This window comes from Diabrotica virgifera, chromosome 2 (genome assembly GCF_917563875.1).
Source record: "Diabrotica virgifera virgifera chromosome 2, PGI_DIABVI_V3a".
Taxonomy (NCBI): domain Eukaryota; kingdom Metazoa; phylum Arthropoda; class Insecta; order Coleoptera; family Chrysomelidae; genus Diabrotica; species Diabrotica virgifera.
Genome location: NC_065444.1, coordinates 157122835 through 157141474, shown reverse-complemented (window position 1 = coordinate 157141474; position 18640 = coordinate 157122835).

Below are 18640 nucleotides of genomic sequence, written 5' to 3'. Positions count from 1 at the left end.
GGTGCACTGTGGTTCCAAATGCCGAAAAAGTGATCATTTGATCATGAACCTTTAAAAGCATATATTATTCATACACTGCAGAATTAGGTACTTTTGTACTGAACGGTTTTTGCATTGCTGAATACGAATCTAACATTATTTTTTTAACAATATAGCGGATCCAACATGGCGGAAAGAAATTGAAAATATCAATCAAAACGAAAAATTTGTTGTCAAATTTGGTAGTTTAAGGTCGCTGATTACAAATCTAACATTATTTTTTTGAAAAACAAAATGGCGTATCCTATATGGCCCAAAGAAATTCGAAAATTTTATTTTAGACGCATATTTTGTTGAAATTTTATATAATAAAGGAATATTGAAGTTGCTGATTACCAATACATTTTCATTTTGAATTATAATATTGAGAACCTATTACTTAGATACAACCGTCCATACATACGTATATGTAAAATGCGTCATTTCATACATTTGTATTCAAAAAACTGCCAGCAATGCATAGATAGTTGAAGGCAGCTAAACCAATTTGATTCGGTATCTTCTCACTGTAGATTTTGAGCAGAATTATGCAGAATTTAGTACTTTCTGAATGTATTTTTACGATATTTTTATTATTTCAAGTATATTTTTACTGTTTATTCATTAACAAATTTTAGACATTTATTTTTATCAAACCATACTTGAAAAAGAAGAATGTGCTATACAGGGTGAGTCATGAGGAACTGTACATACTCCTACCTCGTATAGAGGCTCCTATGGGGAATAACAAATGACCATTAAAAAGTGTCTGCTCCCATTGTTTAATAATATACAGGGCGAGTTTCGCATTTTGACAGAAATTTATATTCGTCATAATTTTTGAACGGTCAGATCGATGTGTCTCTTATTATGGCCAATCGTTACATTATTACCACCTAATTAACTAATTTATTCAAAATAGAAAAAAATCAGGTCCGGCTTTAAAAAAGTTAGTTCGTTTTTGTCTTAGAAAAAATTTCACCCTGTATACGCTTTTTGAAAACTCTAATATGAATTTTCCAAATTAGACAAATAGGCAATTAAAATGGCATATTAATTTTTTTCCGCACACGATTACTTAATTTTTTATAAAAAAATCAAATTTCACTATGAATTAAAAATTTGGTAAAGTGAACCATAGATTTAAAAAAAATAACTTTTATTACAAAAATTAATTTTTTTGCACAAATAAGTAATTTATGTTACCATCCAATCAACTGATTTATTCAAACTAGAAAAAAATCAGGTCCGGCTTTAAAAAAGTTAGTTCGTTTGTGTCTTAGAAAAAATTTCACCCTGTATACGCTTTTTGAAAATTCTAATATGAATTTTACAAATAACACAAATAGGCAATTATAATGGCATATTTGTTTTTTTCCCACACGATTACTTAATTTTTTATTATATAATTTATATACAGGCTATACACTCCGTGCGGAGTTGGAGCCACTCTTATTGAGCTCATTGGCTCATTTATTGTGGTGAGTCACTCCACATTCTTTCTTTTCTCAAGTTAACTAGTCTAATCAAGGGTTCCTCTTTGCGTCCTCTGTTATTTTCCTCCATATATCCCGGTCCTGTATTTTCTGTCTCCATGTTGGCCCTTCCAATCTTTTTATGTCCTCCAATACCTGGTCTTCCCACCTGCTTTTTGGTTTTCCTTTCGCCCTTGTTATATTTGGGTTCCACATTGTAACTTTTCTTACATCTTTTTCTTCTCCCATTCTTCTTAAGTGTCCATACCACCGTAGTCGCTGGGTTTTTATAGCTTTCACTATGTCCTCACCTCCTAGTATGTCTCTTATTTCTAAATTCAAGAGCCTTTCATAATCTCCGTGCACTGTTTTCTTTGGTCCATAAATTATTCTTACCATTGTTCTTACAAATATTTTTAACATTTCTTCTTCCCTCTTTGTTAGGCTCATGGTTTCTGCCCCATATATCACCACTGTTCGAATTGCTGTTCTGTACACTCGGATTTTCGTAACCCTGCTGATTTTTTTTTTAAATACTTTTGTACTTATAATATGCTCTATGACCCGCTTGTATTCTGTTGGTAATTTCTATGTTTCTTTCATTTTTGTTGTTAATTGTGACTCCTAGGTATTGAAAATTACTGACTATTTCAAAATTATAATTCCCAATTTTTATATTTCTTTCCTCTGTATCTTTGTTTTTCCTCTCTGTTTTCATGTATTTAGTTTTCTCTTCATTTATGGTTAAGCCTCTTTTCACCGCTTCCTTTTCAATTTGTCTGTTTATGTCATCTAAGGTTCTTTTGTCTCTCGCCAGCACCGCTAGGTCATCAGCATATGCTACTATCTGGACTGAATTTTTGGTGATCGTCCCATTGAGTTTGCACGTCTTAATTATGGCGTCTAAAGTTATGTGTAAGAGCGTAGTTGACAGCCCATCTCCTTGTTTTACTCCTGCATTGTATTCGAATTCTTCTGTTGTTCCTTCCTGCGTTAATACGGATGCCTTTGATTCTTTCATCGTCATTTCCACGAGTCTTATCATCTTTCCGGGTACTTCTATATTCCTCATATCGTTTACTACTGCTGGCCGCTTAAAATTGTCAAATGCTTGCTTGAAATCAATAAAGAGGATATGCAGCCACATGTCATATTCATAGAATTTCTCGACTGTCTGAGTCACTATGTGTATGGCATCTACGGTAGATCTTCGTTTCCTAAAACCATTTTGATAATCCCCTATTTTTATATATGTATGCTCCATCAATCGTTTATTTAACATTGTGGTCAAGATCTTATAAACCACATTTAGAAGAGTAATGCCTCTGTAGTTTTCACAAACTTTTGGGTTTCCTTTTTTAAATATCGGAATAATTAACCCTTTTTCCGATTCTTTAGGCATTGATTCTTTTATCCAAATCTGTTTAATCAGGTTATACAATCTTTGCTGTATTGTTGTCCCTCCATGTTAAATCAACTCATTAACTAAACAGTCTGTTCCCCCTGCTTTATTTTGTTTTAGTTGGCTTATCACTTCGTTAAATTCTTCTGCCGTTGGTATGTTTTGTTCAGGCCGTTCTTCTTCTGTTATTTCCAAAACTTCATCTTCATTTGCTTGTATGTTTTCTTGCGTTAAGAGATTTTTGAAATAATTTTGTCACTCTTTCTTTTCTATTGTTGCCATATTTAATTTTTTATTTTGCTTGTTAATATATTTATACAGCTTGCCGTTGTTTTTTGTGTCTTTTTCCAGTGCATCCATGGTTTCTTCAATCCACCTCACCTTTTTGTGTTTTATTAGTTTTGTGGTATCACCTCTGATTTTTTGGTATATTCTGTAATCATCTGTGCATCCCGTTTTTAACCATTTGAGTCTTGCTGATTTTTTCTTCTTTAATATTTCTTCGCACTCATTGTCGAACCAGTCATTCCTTTTCTCTACCTATTTTCTTCGTAGCACTGTATTTGCTGTGTTTTCTATACTTCTTCGTATATTTTCCCAGTCTGTTTCAATGTTTTCATTTTCTACATTTTCCAATAGTTGTTGTTCGATTTCTTGTTGATATTGCCGTTTCTTTGTTTTTAACTTTTCTATTCTCCATCTTTTCCTTTTGTTTTCTTTTTTCTCCATATCTATCATTCTTAGCTTAAGCTTTGCTATTACAAGGAAGTGATCAGATCCCACATCCGCGCCTCGATATGACCTTACATCTTGGATCCTTCTTGTTCTCTTTTTATTTATTAGAACATGATCAATTTGGTTTCCTGTATTTCTTCCTGGAATAAGCCATGTTATGTTATGCTCTAGCTTGTGCCGAAATTTAGTACTTACTACAAACATATTCATATCTGTTGTAAGATTGCCCATTCTTGTCCCATTTTCATTTGTTGTGTCATGTGCTGCTTTTTCCCTGCTACCGATCTCCAATGTTCCTCTTTACCCATCTTTGCACTGAAGTCTCCTAGAATTATAAGTGTGTCATGATTTTTAATTTCCTCACAGAGCCTTTCTAGAGCTTCAAATTTTTTATTAAAAAATCAAATTTTTCAAGATCGGAATTTTAACCTAAAAATGAAAAAAAAAAATGAACTGACGGTTTAACTCGCTACAACTCTGTTCCATTTTAATATTTTTTTTTTCTAAAATTTTTACAGCACATACCTCTTACCATTGTGAAGACTATGAAAATTGTTGTAGACTTTCAGTCTTCTTCTTTTAAAAGTTACAAACTTGTAAATCGCAAAAATTAGGTGGAAAACGTCTATGTTAAATTATAGAGTCCAAAAGAAGTGTTATGGGATGTTTTAGATCTAGACGTGTTATAAAAAAAATGGTAAAACTTTTAATTTTAAGAAAAACGTTGTTTTTGTAAATTAATTTTTGTAAAAAAAGTTAATTTTTTTAAATTTATGCAAAAACTTTGCCAAACTTTTTATGCATAGTCAAATTTGATTTTTTAATAAAAAAATAAGTAATCGTGTGGGGAAAAAATAAAAGAGCCATTTTAATTGCCTATTTGTCTTATTTGTAAAATTCATATTAGAGTTTTCAAAAAACGTATACAAGGTGAAATTTTTTCTAAGACCCCAACAAACTAATTTTTTAATTCCGGGCCTGATTTTTTTCTAGTTTGAATAATTCAGTTGATTGGGTGATAACATAAATTAAATATTTGTTCAAAAAAAATTCATTTTTGTAATAAAAGTTATTTTTTCTTAAATCTATGGTTCACTTTACCAAACTTTTATTTATTCATAGTCAAATTTGATTTTTTTTATAAAAAATTAAGTAATCGTGTGAAGAAAAAAATAAATATGTCATTTTAATTGCCTATTTATCTAATTTGTAAAAATCATATTAGAGTTTTCCAAAAGCGTATACAGGGTGAAATTTTTTCTAAGACCAAAACGAACTTATTTTTTAAATCCGGGCCTGATTTTTTTCTTGTTTGAATAAATCAGTTGATTGGTAGTAATAAATATTTGTTAAAAAAAATTAATTTTGGTAATAAAAGTTAATTTTGTTAAATGTATGGTTCACTTTACCAAACTTTTAATTTATAATCAAATTTGATTTTTTTATAAAAAATTAAGCAATCGTGTGCGGAAAAAAAATATGTTATTTTAATTGCCTATTTGTCTAATTTGTAAAAATTATATTAGAGTTTTCAAAAAGCTTATACAGGGTGAAATTTTTTCTAAGACCCAAACGAACTAATTTTTTTAAAGCCGGACCTGACTTTTTTCTAGTTTGAATAAATCAGTTGATTAGGTGGCAATGGTGTAACGATTGACCAAAATAAGAGACACATCGATCTGACCGTTCAAAAATTATGACGAATACAAATTTCAGTCAAAATGCGAAACTCGCCCTGTATATTATTAAACAATGGGAGCAGACACTTTTTAATGGTCATTTGTTATTCCCCATAGGAGCCTCTATACGAGGTAGGAGTATGTACAGTTCCTCATGACTCACCCTGTATAGCGATAAAATTGATAAACTTCATAACGTTTTACAGCGTTTTCAATGCGTTCTTTTTAACTTTCACTGTAGGATAAAAGAAGGTCGTATATGCCTCACTTGCCCCGGAGTTATGAATAAGAATAGATCCGGTCTGATCGTTACACCTGCATATTACGACTCTACGATAGTATGAGAAAACAAACTGTAAACAAAAAAATCCCTAAGTAAGGACTTTTTATTTTACATCATGACCAACTTTTCAGGATTTGGAACCCACTGTGCGGTGAAGAAATCTAGAAGATCCAGCCTATTTAATCTTCTAAGTAGTGGCGGGGTCAGTAGATCGCTGGTGAGTGGATTTTAGTGAGATGATAGTTTCTTGAAGGAGTTTGTACACTGAGTGACGGTTCCTTCTTTAACAATTTTAACATTCAGATCATGATGAATAACATAGTTTGGCACATATTATGGGGCATTGCAGATATCCCGAAGGATTTTGGATTGGAATCTTTCTAGTCTTTACATATTTGTATTTTTGGCAGTTCCCCAGATTTGGACTCGTACATCCAGACATGTCTTATACAGAAGTAGTTTGTTCTGAATACTTAAACCGACTTCCCATTCATAAACTAGAACATTTTCTTGTAAACCATACCCAACTGTACTTAAGTACAGTTGGGTATGGTGGAGTCGTTTGGACTCTATAAATTTTCCCAAATTTATGTGATTATGTGGATACCCAGATATTTGGCATCTTTTCTGACAGGGAGTAATTTTGGTTAATAAACCAAAGAGGGCAGTTCCCTCTTTTTAACGTGAATGTGATGTGAGTTAATGCAGTATTATCTACTTGGACACTTCACAGTTTTAACCAATTTTTTAATTGGTTTAAATGGTTTTTTAAATTTCTGAATGCTAATCTGGGATTCACAAAGGTGGCCATTATCACAGCATCATCTGCGTACCTAGCAATCGTAGTATTATTTGTGATAGGGATGTCAGATATGTACAGTAAACAAAGGGTTGGACCGCGTACACCACTTTCATGGACTCCTGTAGAGATCACAACTCACCACGCGACGCTTGGTTAAAAGGTAAGCGTTCTTACCACAGAGCCACAGAGATGGGCTATATGAATTAATTAACTATAGGGTCTTTATAAAAAAGGTACCGTCGCGGCCGTTTCTATAGCAGGTAAAAATTTGAAAAAGTATCGGGATTTTCTTAGTAAAAGAAAAAGAATGTGTGTGTACTTTGTACGTACGTAAGAAGTTATACTTCTATTATAATATAATTTCAACAAAATAAATATACCTATTTAACAGTTAAAATACAAAAAATTAACAATAATTACCAAAAATGAACCAAAACTTAACAATGCCAAATATTAAAAAAAAAAAAAAAAAGAAAAAAATATGAATCGTCCGGGATTTGAACCCGCAATCTCGCGATTTTTTGATCTCCGGTCCAATGCTCTACCAACAAGGCCATCAAGCCGCATGCTAGTTACCTTTCAGATATACATAATTATACATCACGGTGACAAGTGACAAAGACACAAAATTATAGTAAAAAACCTTTTAAACCACCTTTTTCAAATTGCGCAAGTTGTATTATTAATATTAATGTTAATAAATGAAATATAAATATTTTTACGTTTCACAATTTGACAATTCACTTTTAACTGCAGTGCCTTAAAAATTTAAAAGCACTAGTGCCTTAAAGTAGCATTTTTAACGCTCCTATGGAGTCCTAAAAATTGCATTTTTAACACGTTTGTAGAAAAATAAATTTAAAAACACTAATATATTCTTTCCACACCTTTTCTGGACTGATACATACATAAATTAAAACATTTTGAAGTATAACTTCAAAAATATAATATGAAAACTATTTAAAAAGGCAGTATAACTATTAACTAACCTTTGTTGTTTCTCTTCCCACAAATTTTAAAACACAACAACCATACATAACCAAACCGACAACCGTCCAAACCACAGTTGCGCTACAGTTGCCATATTGGATAATTTTTGACATGTCATTTGAACATCCAATCAGAACAAAGTTATAATGAGCATGCGCCGGGATCGTAGGTTTTAACATATAAAAATTCACCTTCATATCGCGCGTAAAGAAGTATAACTTCAAAAATGTTTTTAACATTTTATAAAATCTTACCGAAACTACTGGCGACATTGTAATGAAATTTGGTGAGTTTTAAGAGGTATTTATTTAGCATTTTTTGACATACAATCAAGAATTTTATATTCATTATTGGCTCGCATACGCGTAATGGTCTCAATTTTTTAAAGAAAATTAAAATAGTACCTACGGGTCGAATTAAAAAAAGGAACATAGATTTTTTTTCATAAATTGAAGAAGGGATTAAAGGAAAGAGAGGAATTCAAAAATTATTTTTAGAAATATCCGTGCCGTACTTTTTTTTTTCTTTAAAAAATTCAGACCATTACCCGTATGCGTGCAAATGATGAATGTAAAATTGTGGTTTGTATGTCAAAATATGCTCAATGACTGTCTCTTAAAACGCACCAAATTTCATTAGAATGTTTCCAGTAGTTTTGGTAAAATCGTAAAAAATATGAAAACATTTTTTTAACGCACTGTATCTTGAAGACTGATGCTGTTAAAACAAAATTTTACTAAGCAAATCCCAATGATTTTTCAAATTTTTGCCTACTATAGAGACGGTGTTACCTTTTTTCTAAACACCCTATAGTTAATTAATTAATATATTATTACATCTGTGTGGCTCTGTGGTAAGAGGGCCTACCTTTTATCCAAGCGTCGCGTCGTGAGTTTCAATCTCAACTGGGTAGGAAATTTCGCATTTATTAAAAATTAATAAATGAATACAGGTTTTATTCTTGTGTATGTGTGTGTGTGTGTGTGTGCGTGCGTGCGTGCGTGTGTGTGTGTGTGTGTTTTTTTTTGTTTTATGGCGCTGGAACTAAGCTAATTAGCCAGAACATGTCTATGTAAAATGCTTTAGGTAGGTATTAATTTTCACATTATGTTTATCTTACCTTATATTTAATGAACAACACATATTATAGTACATAATATTCAATATCATATTATTTCTATTGTTAATGCTGTTCTGAAGCTATTTTCTTGTGGCATTTTTATAATCAAGTATATTCAAATGGGAAATAAGCCACAATTTCACCTAAAAATGATTTTATTAACGTTTCGACGCCCAAGTCCGGTGTCGTTGTCAAAATACAAAATAATACTAAATAAACAAAAATGGTGTTGCTTAGTAAAAAATTCTTCTAATAATTTATTTAATCTGACTCATTTATATCGGCAATTCAGACATGTATTATACATTTTAAAGTAGACGACTTTAAAATGATATTGCCAATATTGATGAGTTGCGTTCCTGGGACGACTTTACTAAAAGATAGTTCATTCGATTACATGAAATCAATCCCAACTCAAGAATATCCGCCACAAAAAATCATAGCATGTGATCTGTCTTTAAAAAGACAACCAAATGCAACGGTGGCACTGAAATTCTCGCGTTAGAGATTCCATAGTAAATCACGAGGGAAAACCAGGAAAAACCTCGTGATACTATCCCGACATCGTAAGTATTTGGGTTTACATTTAGTTTATTCTCAAAAATAATACCAAATTCTGACTTGATATTTTAAATTTTAAATAATACTAAAATACTAAATATGTACTAACTCGATATGTTACTGATTTACTAATTGTGGTATTTTCTTTCTATTGACTTCCTCCTTTAATATGGGTAACCACATCCTACTGCATTCTACCGAGGAATTTGCGACACAATTGGTTTCATTTAGTATAATTAGAGCCGCTTCTTTGATTTTTCTCTTTTTACTATCTGCTTCTTTCAGGACTATACTTGAATCTCTCCACTGAACTCTATGTTCATTATCCCATGCGTGTTGACATATTTGAGATCTATCAAATTCTCTATTTTTTATATAGGACTGATGTTCATTTACTCTAACGTCTAATGGTCTTGACGTTTCACCTATATAAAATTGTTCGCATTCACAAGGTATTTTATAAATACAATTCTTTGTTCTTTCTTGTTCACTGTTAGGTTTAGTTTTAGATAGAATAGATCTCAATGTGTTTGTTGTTTTGAATGTTGTTGATATGTTGAATTTATTTCCTATGGTTTTAAGTTTCTCGGATAGTCCTTTTATATATGGTATTGATATTTTCCTCGTATTATTTCTTATGAATGTTGTAGGATCCCGTTCTAAGTTGTTCTGTTCCATTCGATCCAATCTTGATAATTCCTTATTTATAAACGATATGGGATAATCATTTTTTAATAAAACAGATGTTAACAATTGTTTTTCTTCTAAAAATGAATTTTCGTTAGAACAAGTAATTTTGGCTCTATCATATAAGGATTTAATGATTCCCTTTTTAACGTTGATGTTATGATTTGATTTGTAATTGAGATATCTGTTGTTGTGTGTTGGTTTTCTATACACTTGAGTCTCATATCCAGTATCCTTCTTTGAGACCAAAACATCGAGGAAAGGTAGGGTGTTATTGTATTCCTTTTCCATTGTAAACTTTATTGTCTCTTCTTGATCGTTTATAATATTCAGGAACGTATCCAACAATTCCGATCTATGAGGCCATATGGATAACACATCATCTACATATCTCCACCATACTGTGGGTTTTACATTTTGTTTAGAAATGATATTAGTTTCGAAATCCTCCATAAATATATTAGCCAATAATGGAGATAAAGAAGAGCCCATTGCGAGACCAAAATTTTGTTTATAGAATTCATTATTTAGTTGAAAATAGGTATTATTAGTACATAATGTCAATAACTCCATTATAGCTGATACATTTAGTCTTGTCCTAGTTGTTAATGTATTATCATTTTCTAATTTCCTTTTGATTATGTTTAAAGTTTTATCTAATGGCACATTTGTAAATAAACTGTTTATGTCAAAACTTACTAAAATATTATTTGGATTAAATTCAATATTTGATAATTTGTTTAAAAATATTGTGTATTTTTTATAAATGTGTCATTATTATTTGCAAATGGTTTTATAATATTTAATAAAAATTTTGATAGTTCACTACAAGGAGAATTGATGGTACTACAAATAGGTCTAAGTGGAATATTTGCTTTGTGAATTTTCGGTACTCCATAAAAATGTGGTGTCTTACTGTAATGAGGTGTCATTAATTTTCTTTGATAGTACGTTAGGTCATTTTTAAATTTGAATAAAGTTCTATAGATTTTGTTTTCCAGTGTCTTCGTTGGATCCTTCGTTAATTTGGTATTAGGTCCATTTGTAATTAGATCTGTAATTTTGTCCTCATATTGTACTTTATCCATTATTACAGTTGCATTTCCTTTATCCGCTGGTAGGATTATTATGGAGTCATCATTTTTAAAGTTTTCAAAGATTTAATTTCCTCTTTGCTGATGTTCTGTTCAATTTTATTAGATTTTTCCAATTCAAGTTTGCATAGTACCCTATATTGTTCTTTTTCATGGGTTGGTAAACACTGGGATATTTTTTCCACTGCGCTAATTATGTCTAATTTTGGAATAGATGGATGAGTGACAGCATAGTTTAAACCTTTTGACAATACCAAATTTTCCGTTGCATTTAAATGTCTATTTGATAGATTGACAACTGTCGCTAATATGTCATTATTTCTATTTAGGTTATCAAAAGTATGTATACTATTTTGTTCTAAAAGAATATTAAATTTATTTAAATGTATATTTCTTTGTTTCTGATATGAATTTTGATAAATTATGTGTAAACTAAAAATAATTTGATCAAAATCAGTATTCGATATCATTCCGTAAAGCAAATCTTCAATACTTACGATGTCTTGTTCAATAAAAAATAAATTTGATCTATGAAATTGTAACCTTTCCCGGATCATTGACACACTGGTTCTATGTAAAATATTTTGGAGTCTTCTGCTTGAGTATGCTGGCCGTAACCTTAAGCCTTTTGGTATTAAATTGTTGTCTCTACATCGTCTTAAAAATTTTTTCGACTTGGGCGTCGAAACGTTAATAAAATCATTTTTAGGTAAAATTGTGGCTTATTTCCCATTTGAATATACTTGATTTCTATTCTTGTGAGATCTGTACTCACCGGAGGGACCGCAGACGTTCTGTACAGCCCTTTGAAGTTACAAATGAAAAATCGTTTTTTTCCAATACATCGAAAATTATTAGAGATATTTTATTGAAAATTGACGTGGCATTCTCATGGCAGTAAAAGTCTCTTAGTATTTTTTCGATAGGCCAGTTTTAATGGCGATATTTTGAACATTGGTAAAATTCAACACATATTTTTACATGGTTTATGGACCTGGTAATACTTAATATCAAAATTTATTTTTAATTTATATTTTTTACAAGCAAAAAAGTTTTAAAAGCATTGTGTTTAACTAATGGTACCACAATAACAATTTAATTGGAACGTACAACGTACAAAATATTTGGGTGATTTAAGAAAACAACACCTCCATAAAATTTTTATTTAAACATAATATTAGATAAACAAGAAGCTGCATCTCCATAAAAACTGGTTTATCAAAAAAATACGTACAAGCAAAAGTTTTAAAAATATTGTGTTCAACTAATGGTACTTCAATAATAATTTAATTGCAACGTACACAAAAGTGTTTTTGGGTAGGGGTTTACGGGAACAAAACCCCCATAAAATTTTTATGGAGCGTACGTTATTATTTGCTATTATACTTTATCACTGTTACTATCTCCAATAGTTTTCGATATATTGGAAAAAATCGATTTTCATCTTGTAACTTCCAAGGGCTGTAACTCTTTTTATGTGTACATTTGTACTAAGGTAAGTTCGGTTCAATCGAACTATTTTTGGTACCTGAATATGTGATTTAATTTATGACCTGCCTTTTTGGTACACCCTGTATAATTAAATATTTTTTTAGTGTGGGAGATAATTTTCTCCATAATTTTGCATTTAATTATTTATACAGGGAGGACGTTTAGGTTGGAATAAATTAATTTTCTCGAGAATGGAAGATTTTAGAGGTAAATCCCGAAACAGGTCGATTTTTATGTCTAGATTATTATTTTTTGGCATATATGACATACTAGTGATGTCGTCCATCTGGGCGTAACGACGTAATCGACTAATTTTTTAAACGAGAATATGGATCGGGCGATAGCTCATTTGAAAGCTTATTCAATTCTCTATTCAGTAATATAAACAATAACATAATTATTTATACAAGGTGTCTAGAGAAATGTTTTTTTAATTAAATTAATTGAGACAAAATTAAGAATGTATATAATTTATTGAATTCAAAATACATATAATATTTTACTACTGTCACAAAACAGAAAAAAAAAGTTTATTTGACAAAAAAATATTGTTTTTCGCTTAAATTCAATGTTAAAACTGCCCCTCACCTGCCTCTTAGCAGTTTGCACATTTAATTTAAGCGAAAAGCAATGTTTATTTTTTAATTAAATATTTTTTTTATGTTTTCTGACAGTAGTAGAATGTATTTTGAGGTAAATAAATTACCTACACTGTTTTTTTCGTTTCAATTAATTTAATTCAAAAAATTTGTTTTGTATAAATAATTATGTTATTCATTATATTACTCAATAGACATTTCAATAACCTTTCAAATGAGCTATCACACGACCCGTATCCTTGCTTACAGAAATCATCCACTATGTAATCACGCCCAGATGGATGACGTCACTAGTACAAGATATATGCTAAAAAATCCTAATTTAAAAATAAAAATCGACCTGTTTCGGGATTTATGTTCAAAATTGCCATTCTCGAGAAAACTAATCTATTCCAACCCAAACGTCCTCCAGATCCAAATGACTTATCACAATAAATGTGGTTTATTTTTGAGAGTTTAGCAGATTTAGTATTTTTTAACCAAGATTGATTTTCAAGTTCATCGTTCATTCTCGCTGCTTCTCTCGTATGCACCAATATCGTCATAAATAAAGTTGCAGCATTTGCAGTTTACATTTCATATAGCCAGCAACACAAGAGAAATGTAATTGTTGTAGTTATAACACAATAAACCCGAATCCGTTGGTTTAATTACTCTTATATGCTTTCCATCAAATGTGTCAATACAGTCAGTAAAATTGGAATGTATTTCAAATCCCGATGATAATTATTTTCATTTTCATTACTTTGGCATTGCTAAGCGTGTTGCTAACTTTTTTATATCGCTGCACAAACTTGTATTACCGATATAGTAATTGTGGTAACTCCAAGTCAAAAATAGTAATACAGCTTCAAGAGTGAACATCCACATCCTATGTATCTGAGAAAGTAAATTAATTTGATTGTATGGTTTCTTCAAACTCAACAAGAGATGGAAATGTGTAATAATGTTAGGCTAGCGAGGTCAAGAGACAGAAATCCATAAAATCTGGATCCGGGAGTAAACTAAAGAATGAATATATATATTTCAAGCAATTAAAATTCTTGAAAAGAGTGGTCGTTGTGAGAAAAATAACAGGAAATATCCGATAACATATGACTCTCAAAAAACAAACAACAACAAAAGAGAAATACAAAGAAGCTTTACAACACAAGACCTTGATATAGCAGAGCACAGTGGTGAAATACTCGAATAAGATAATCTATAATTACATTCACGATATGTCGTTCACCGTGGTAATAATCTTTAGCGAACTAGTTCTTTTTATACCTACAAAAGTAATTAAAAATATGTACCAAAAGTAAAAATGATGTAGATTTGATTAAAGAATAAGGTGTCAACTATGTGCTTATACGTATTTCGATTTCAACTTAATCTCATCAGATCATGTGTGTAAAAGCTCTGAACTGAAATCTTCTCATCTTTTCGGTGTAATTATTAAATAATTACAAAAGATCCAGATCCAGAACTAGCACCATATCTATGCATTGTAAGTCAAATTAGACATAAACTAAACTTCAAATTATTTATCCCCTGCGCCTTTTGAGATGTAAATATAACAGGGTGATGAAATACTTATTTGAGCAAAACTTTTATTTTTATTTTATTGTGGTGTCCTAAATTTATGGTTTATCTCTTGTTATTAAGATGATGAAATATGTCGAGATGACACAGAGTCCATCGATTTTATAGTTTCCGTATGGCAAATATCCGTATCTTTACTTTTAATTTAAATATGATAGAGTTCAAAGCGAAATTCTCAACGTTTCACTTTATAAGAGTGTAGTCTTGAGTATGACGTATGCTGTGGGGAGATTAGTATATTGTGTAACAAGTGCAGAAAGGCACTAATTTCTCACAAGTTTGAAAAGTTGCGGTACGAGCGAAAGCGAGTGCCGCAATTCAAACGAGTGAGAAATTACCTTTCTGTACGTATTACACACTATACTTTTTCTACAACCACATATTTTGCTAAAACTAAAAATCACAATTTCCCATCGAAGATTTATTATAACAATAAATTATAAATTTTAAACTGTGTTTAATTAATACTAATCAATTTAAATTCCTTATAACTAAACAAACTGCACATAAATCAGTTAAAATATTAATGCACTACCTTAGTGTGTTTGAATTTAATAGTTATTTATAATATAAGTGTTAAAAGTTCACGTTTAAGGCACACATGCGAAAGTTTACAGAATGAGCGAAGCGAGTTCTGCAATTCACATAAGTGCCTTAAAAATGTACTTTTTAACACGCATATCATACAATATTTTTTCTACAAACGTAATTACCGGACAATATCTACAAATACTTTTACTTGAACTTGACTGACATTCCATTTTTATATTTTTTTGACATTACATCAAAATTGCCTGTACGAACTATATGAACTGCAGTGCCATAAAAATTTTAAAGCACTAGTGCCTTAAAGTAGCATTTTTAGCGCTCGTATGAAGTGCTAAAAATTGCATTTATCTACTCTGTCATATTATGTATAAGTTTTTAGTTTGTGAAAACTGCCATTATAGATAGCAGTGCGTCAAGGGGTTAAAAAGTGCGTGAAGTAACAATGTATTTTAAATGTGATTTACTTTTTCGCACACTTTCAATGGGTTTTTGTCACACTTTCGTATAATCAAATATCCTTAACTTTCGCTTTGTCATGGTGATGACAATATGAGCAATGACTTACAACCAAATTTTTGACAGCTTTGTGGTTTGAAAGTAGTTAGGATTTTTAAATGTCAAAGTTCTAAAAATTGTAGAATATAAATGAATTCCAGTGACGAAGAGTTGCAGTTTTTTTATTTGTTTATCGTAGATAAAATATTGTATGAAACTGTACGTGAAGTAATTTTTGCGAACTTATGCGAGCACTCGCTCCGTTGTCGCTAGTGCTCTAAAAACCGCGTGCGTTCGCAAAAAGCATACTTAACGAACTGTTTCATAAATAACTATTTTAACGCGGTTGTAGAAAAACTATTTTAAATAATTATTACAAAATAATGTCACATTTGACGTTATATTTATGCAGTCACGGATTTACACCATACCTACTTCATTCGACGTATCTTGCTGAGGTTGATAAATCCTTATTGGTTAATTGATAATTATAAAATATTTTCCATTATGGTTCATATATGGTTTTCCATATATGATCGCCGTTGCCATGGTAACATGCACAATACAAACACAATTAATATTGTCAATTTTAACTATTTATAATGGGAAATAAGCCACAATATTATTAAAAAATGATTTTTATTAACGTTTCGACGCCCAAATCGGGTGCCGTTGTCAAAATACAAAATACTACTAACATAAACAAAAATGTTGTTGCTTAGTTAAAAAATTCTTCTAATAATTTATTTAATTTGACTCATCTATATCGGCAATTCAGATACATAATATGATACATTTTAAATTATTAGAAGAATTTTTTTACTAAGCAACAACATTTTTGTTTATGTTAGTAGTATTTTGTATTTTGACAACGGCACCCGATTTGGGCGTCGAAACGTCAATAAAAATCATTTTTTAATAACATTGTGGCTTATTTCCCATTATAAATAATTAAAATTGTAAAAATGCCACAAGAAAATAGCTTCAGAACAACATTAATATTGTCAAAAAAAATGTGTTGAAGCAAAACTTACCAGAAATTACCTTTCAAAACTGTTCAAAAATATCTCTTAATTAGAATTTTAAATAAATAACGTATATAATTTTAAGAATATTAATACCTACATATATGTATTGTTATATTTCTATTTGATATGAAAATTAAATTTTGATAATTATAAACAAAATTCACTTTAATATAAAATATTTTTAATTTTATCAACCTCGGGCATATAAATTTAGAACAACCTGTATACAACAAATTGTTATATTTAATTTTAAGAAGTGATTAAATAAGACTCAAGTGAAATCGTTAATAGGTCATTATCGTTGTTCGCCGAAGGATCGGTCATTAGCCGATGCTAAATAAGACTAAGTGGAAATAGAGAATAGGTCATTAAAATTTGTATATAGTAGAAAGTAATTTTAGAATGGGAATTAACTATTTTCTTTGAAATCCATTAAGCATATTTAGAAAGTTTAAAAATTGGTTTTTAGGAATACTGCGAATGAGAGTTGGTGGTGGAAGTTTGATTTGTGAATCTGGAAGGGATATTTAGAAAGTAGGGGAATGAATGACAAATAGAGAGCAGAATGTTTTGAGCTGTCGAGAAGTGAAGTCGAGTAGTAGACGGTAGTGTACGGAGAGTGAGAAAGCCGGTGTAGTTCCGTGAGTGTGGAGTATCTATCGTAGAACGAGAGGTAGGCCAGGTTGAGAGTAAAAGAACCTCCTTGAGCCAAGAGTTCCCGGTAGCTGATTGCAGTTTCGAAAAAGGTAGAACACAGCATCACGACAGAAGCAGGAAACGAGAGCTATACGAGCTAGTTTCAGAGGAGAACATTACTGGAAGCCAGGACGAGGTTTTGATTGCAGCCAAGGATAGCAGGAAACGGGTCTTGTGTGAAGACATTCTCAGTGCACCAGAAAAAGGTCAGTCTCATTTGTTTGGACATGAATGTATGGGTTTTTCGTATTAAATACCACATTTAAAATTGAAGAACATAATCAATAATATCAGAAAAGCTTCATCAAACTTAAATAGAATTGTTGCTGATAAATCATAATAGTTAAATGTTAATAAAAACTTTCAATTGGAAATCAAAAGGAAATAAGATTCCCATGTATAAATGTTATGTTTAAGAATAATAAGATATAGCAAATATTAAGCAGTGATTGCCATTTAAATAAAATAAACAATATTTTGATTACAATTGTAACCCATATGTGTTATTATTTTACTCTTTTCTTTCCTATCCCGATTAGGAACCATTGAGAAATACTTAGAAGCCACGTATGTAAGTAATTAATTTTATAAAAAGCCCTGAGATTGAAAACATATTGATATGTGATCTGGTAAATTAATTAGATTATTATTAAAGCATTGATTAAATTAAATGACATATAAAATTATTATCTCATATCAATAATCAATATCACAACAACTGGCGCCCAAAGTGGGGCATTGTAAAGTATTTCTAGTGGCAAATTTGAAGGATAGAAAGAGTAAAGCCGGTATTTGAAAATTTATATGCCTGTGGTAAAAAGTGAGATACTTACATTTGATAACATAAAATTTTAGATCTCTTTAGGTACAAATTTTACATAACTGATTTAATATTTTATTTTTACGATATTTACATTTCATATATTTATTGACAATTTATAATATTTGGGTGAGAAAAAGTCGTCTTGGTAACATACTAGTAAAATTTCATATTTGGCGGGGACAGTACTTCTTGAAAACAAATGTCTGTGACAAGAAGCCAAAGCAAAGACAACAAAAAACCAAAAGAACATTCAGACCAAGAAGATATTTTAGACACGACAATCATGGCATCAGAAAATCAAGAATTATCAGGAATAGATAAACTATTACAACTGATGCAACTCCAGTCACAAAAACTGGATGACAATCAAAGAGAAACACAACAAAAAATGGATGAAACACAAAAAAAAATGGATGAAAATCAACGTGAAACGAAACAAGCCATGGAAGAAACATCAAAGAAAATGGATAAAGTGGATCAAAAAATGGATGAAACACAACAAAAAATGGATGAAACACAACAAAAAATG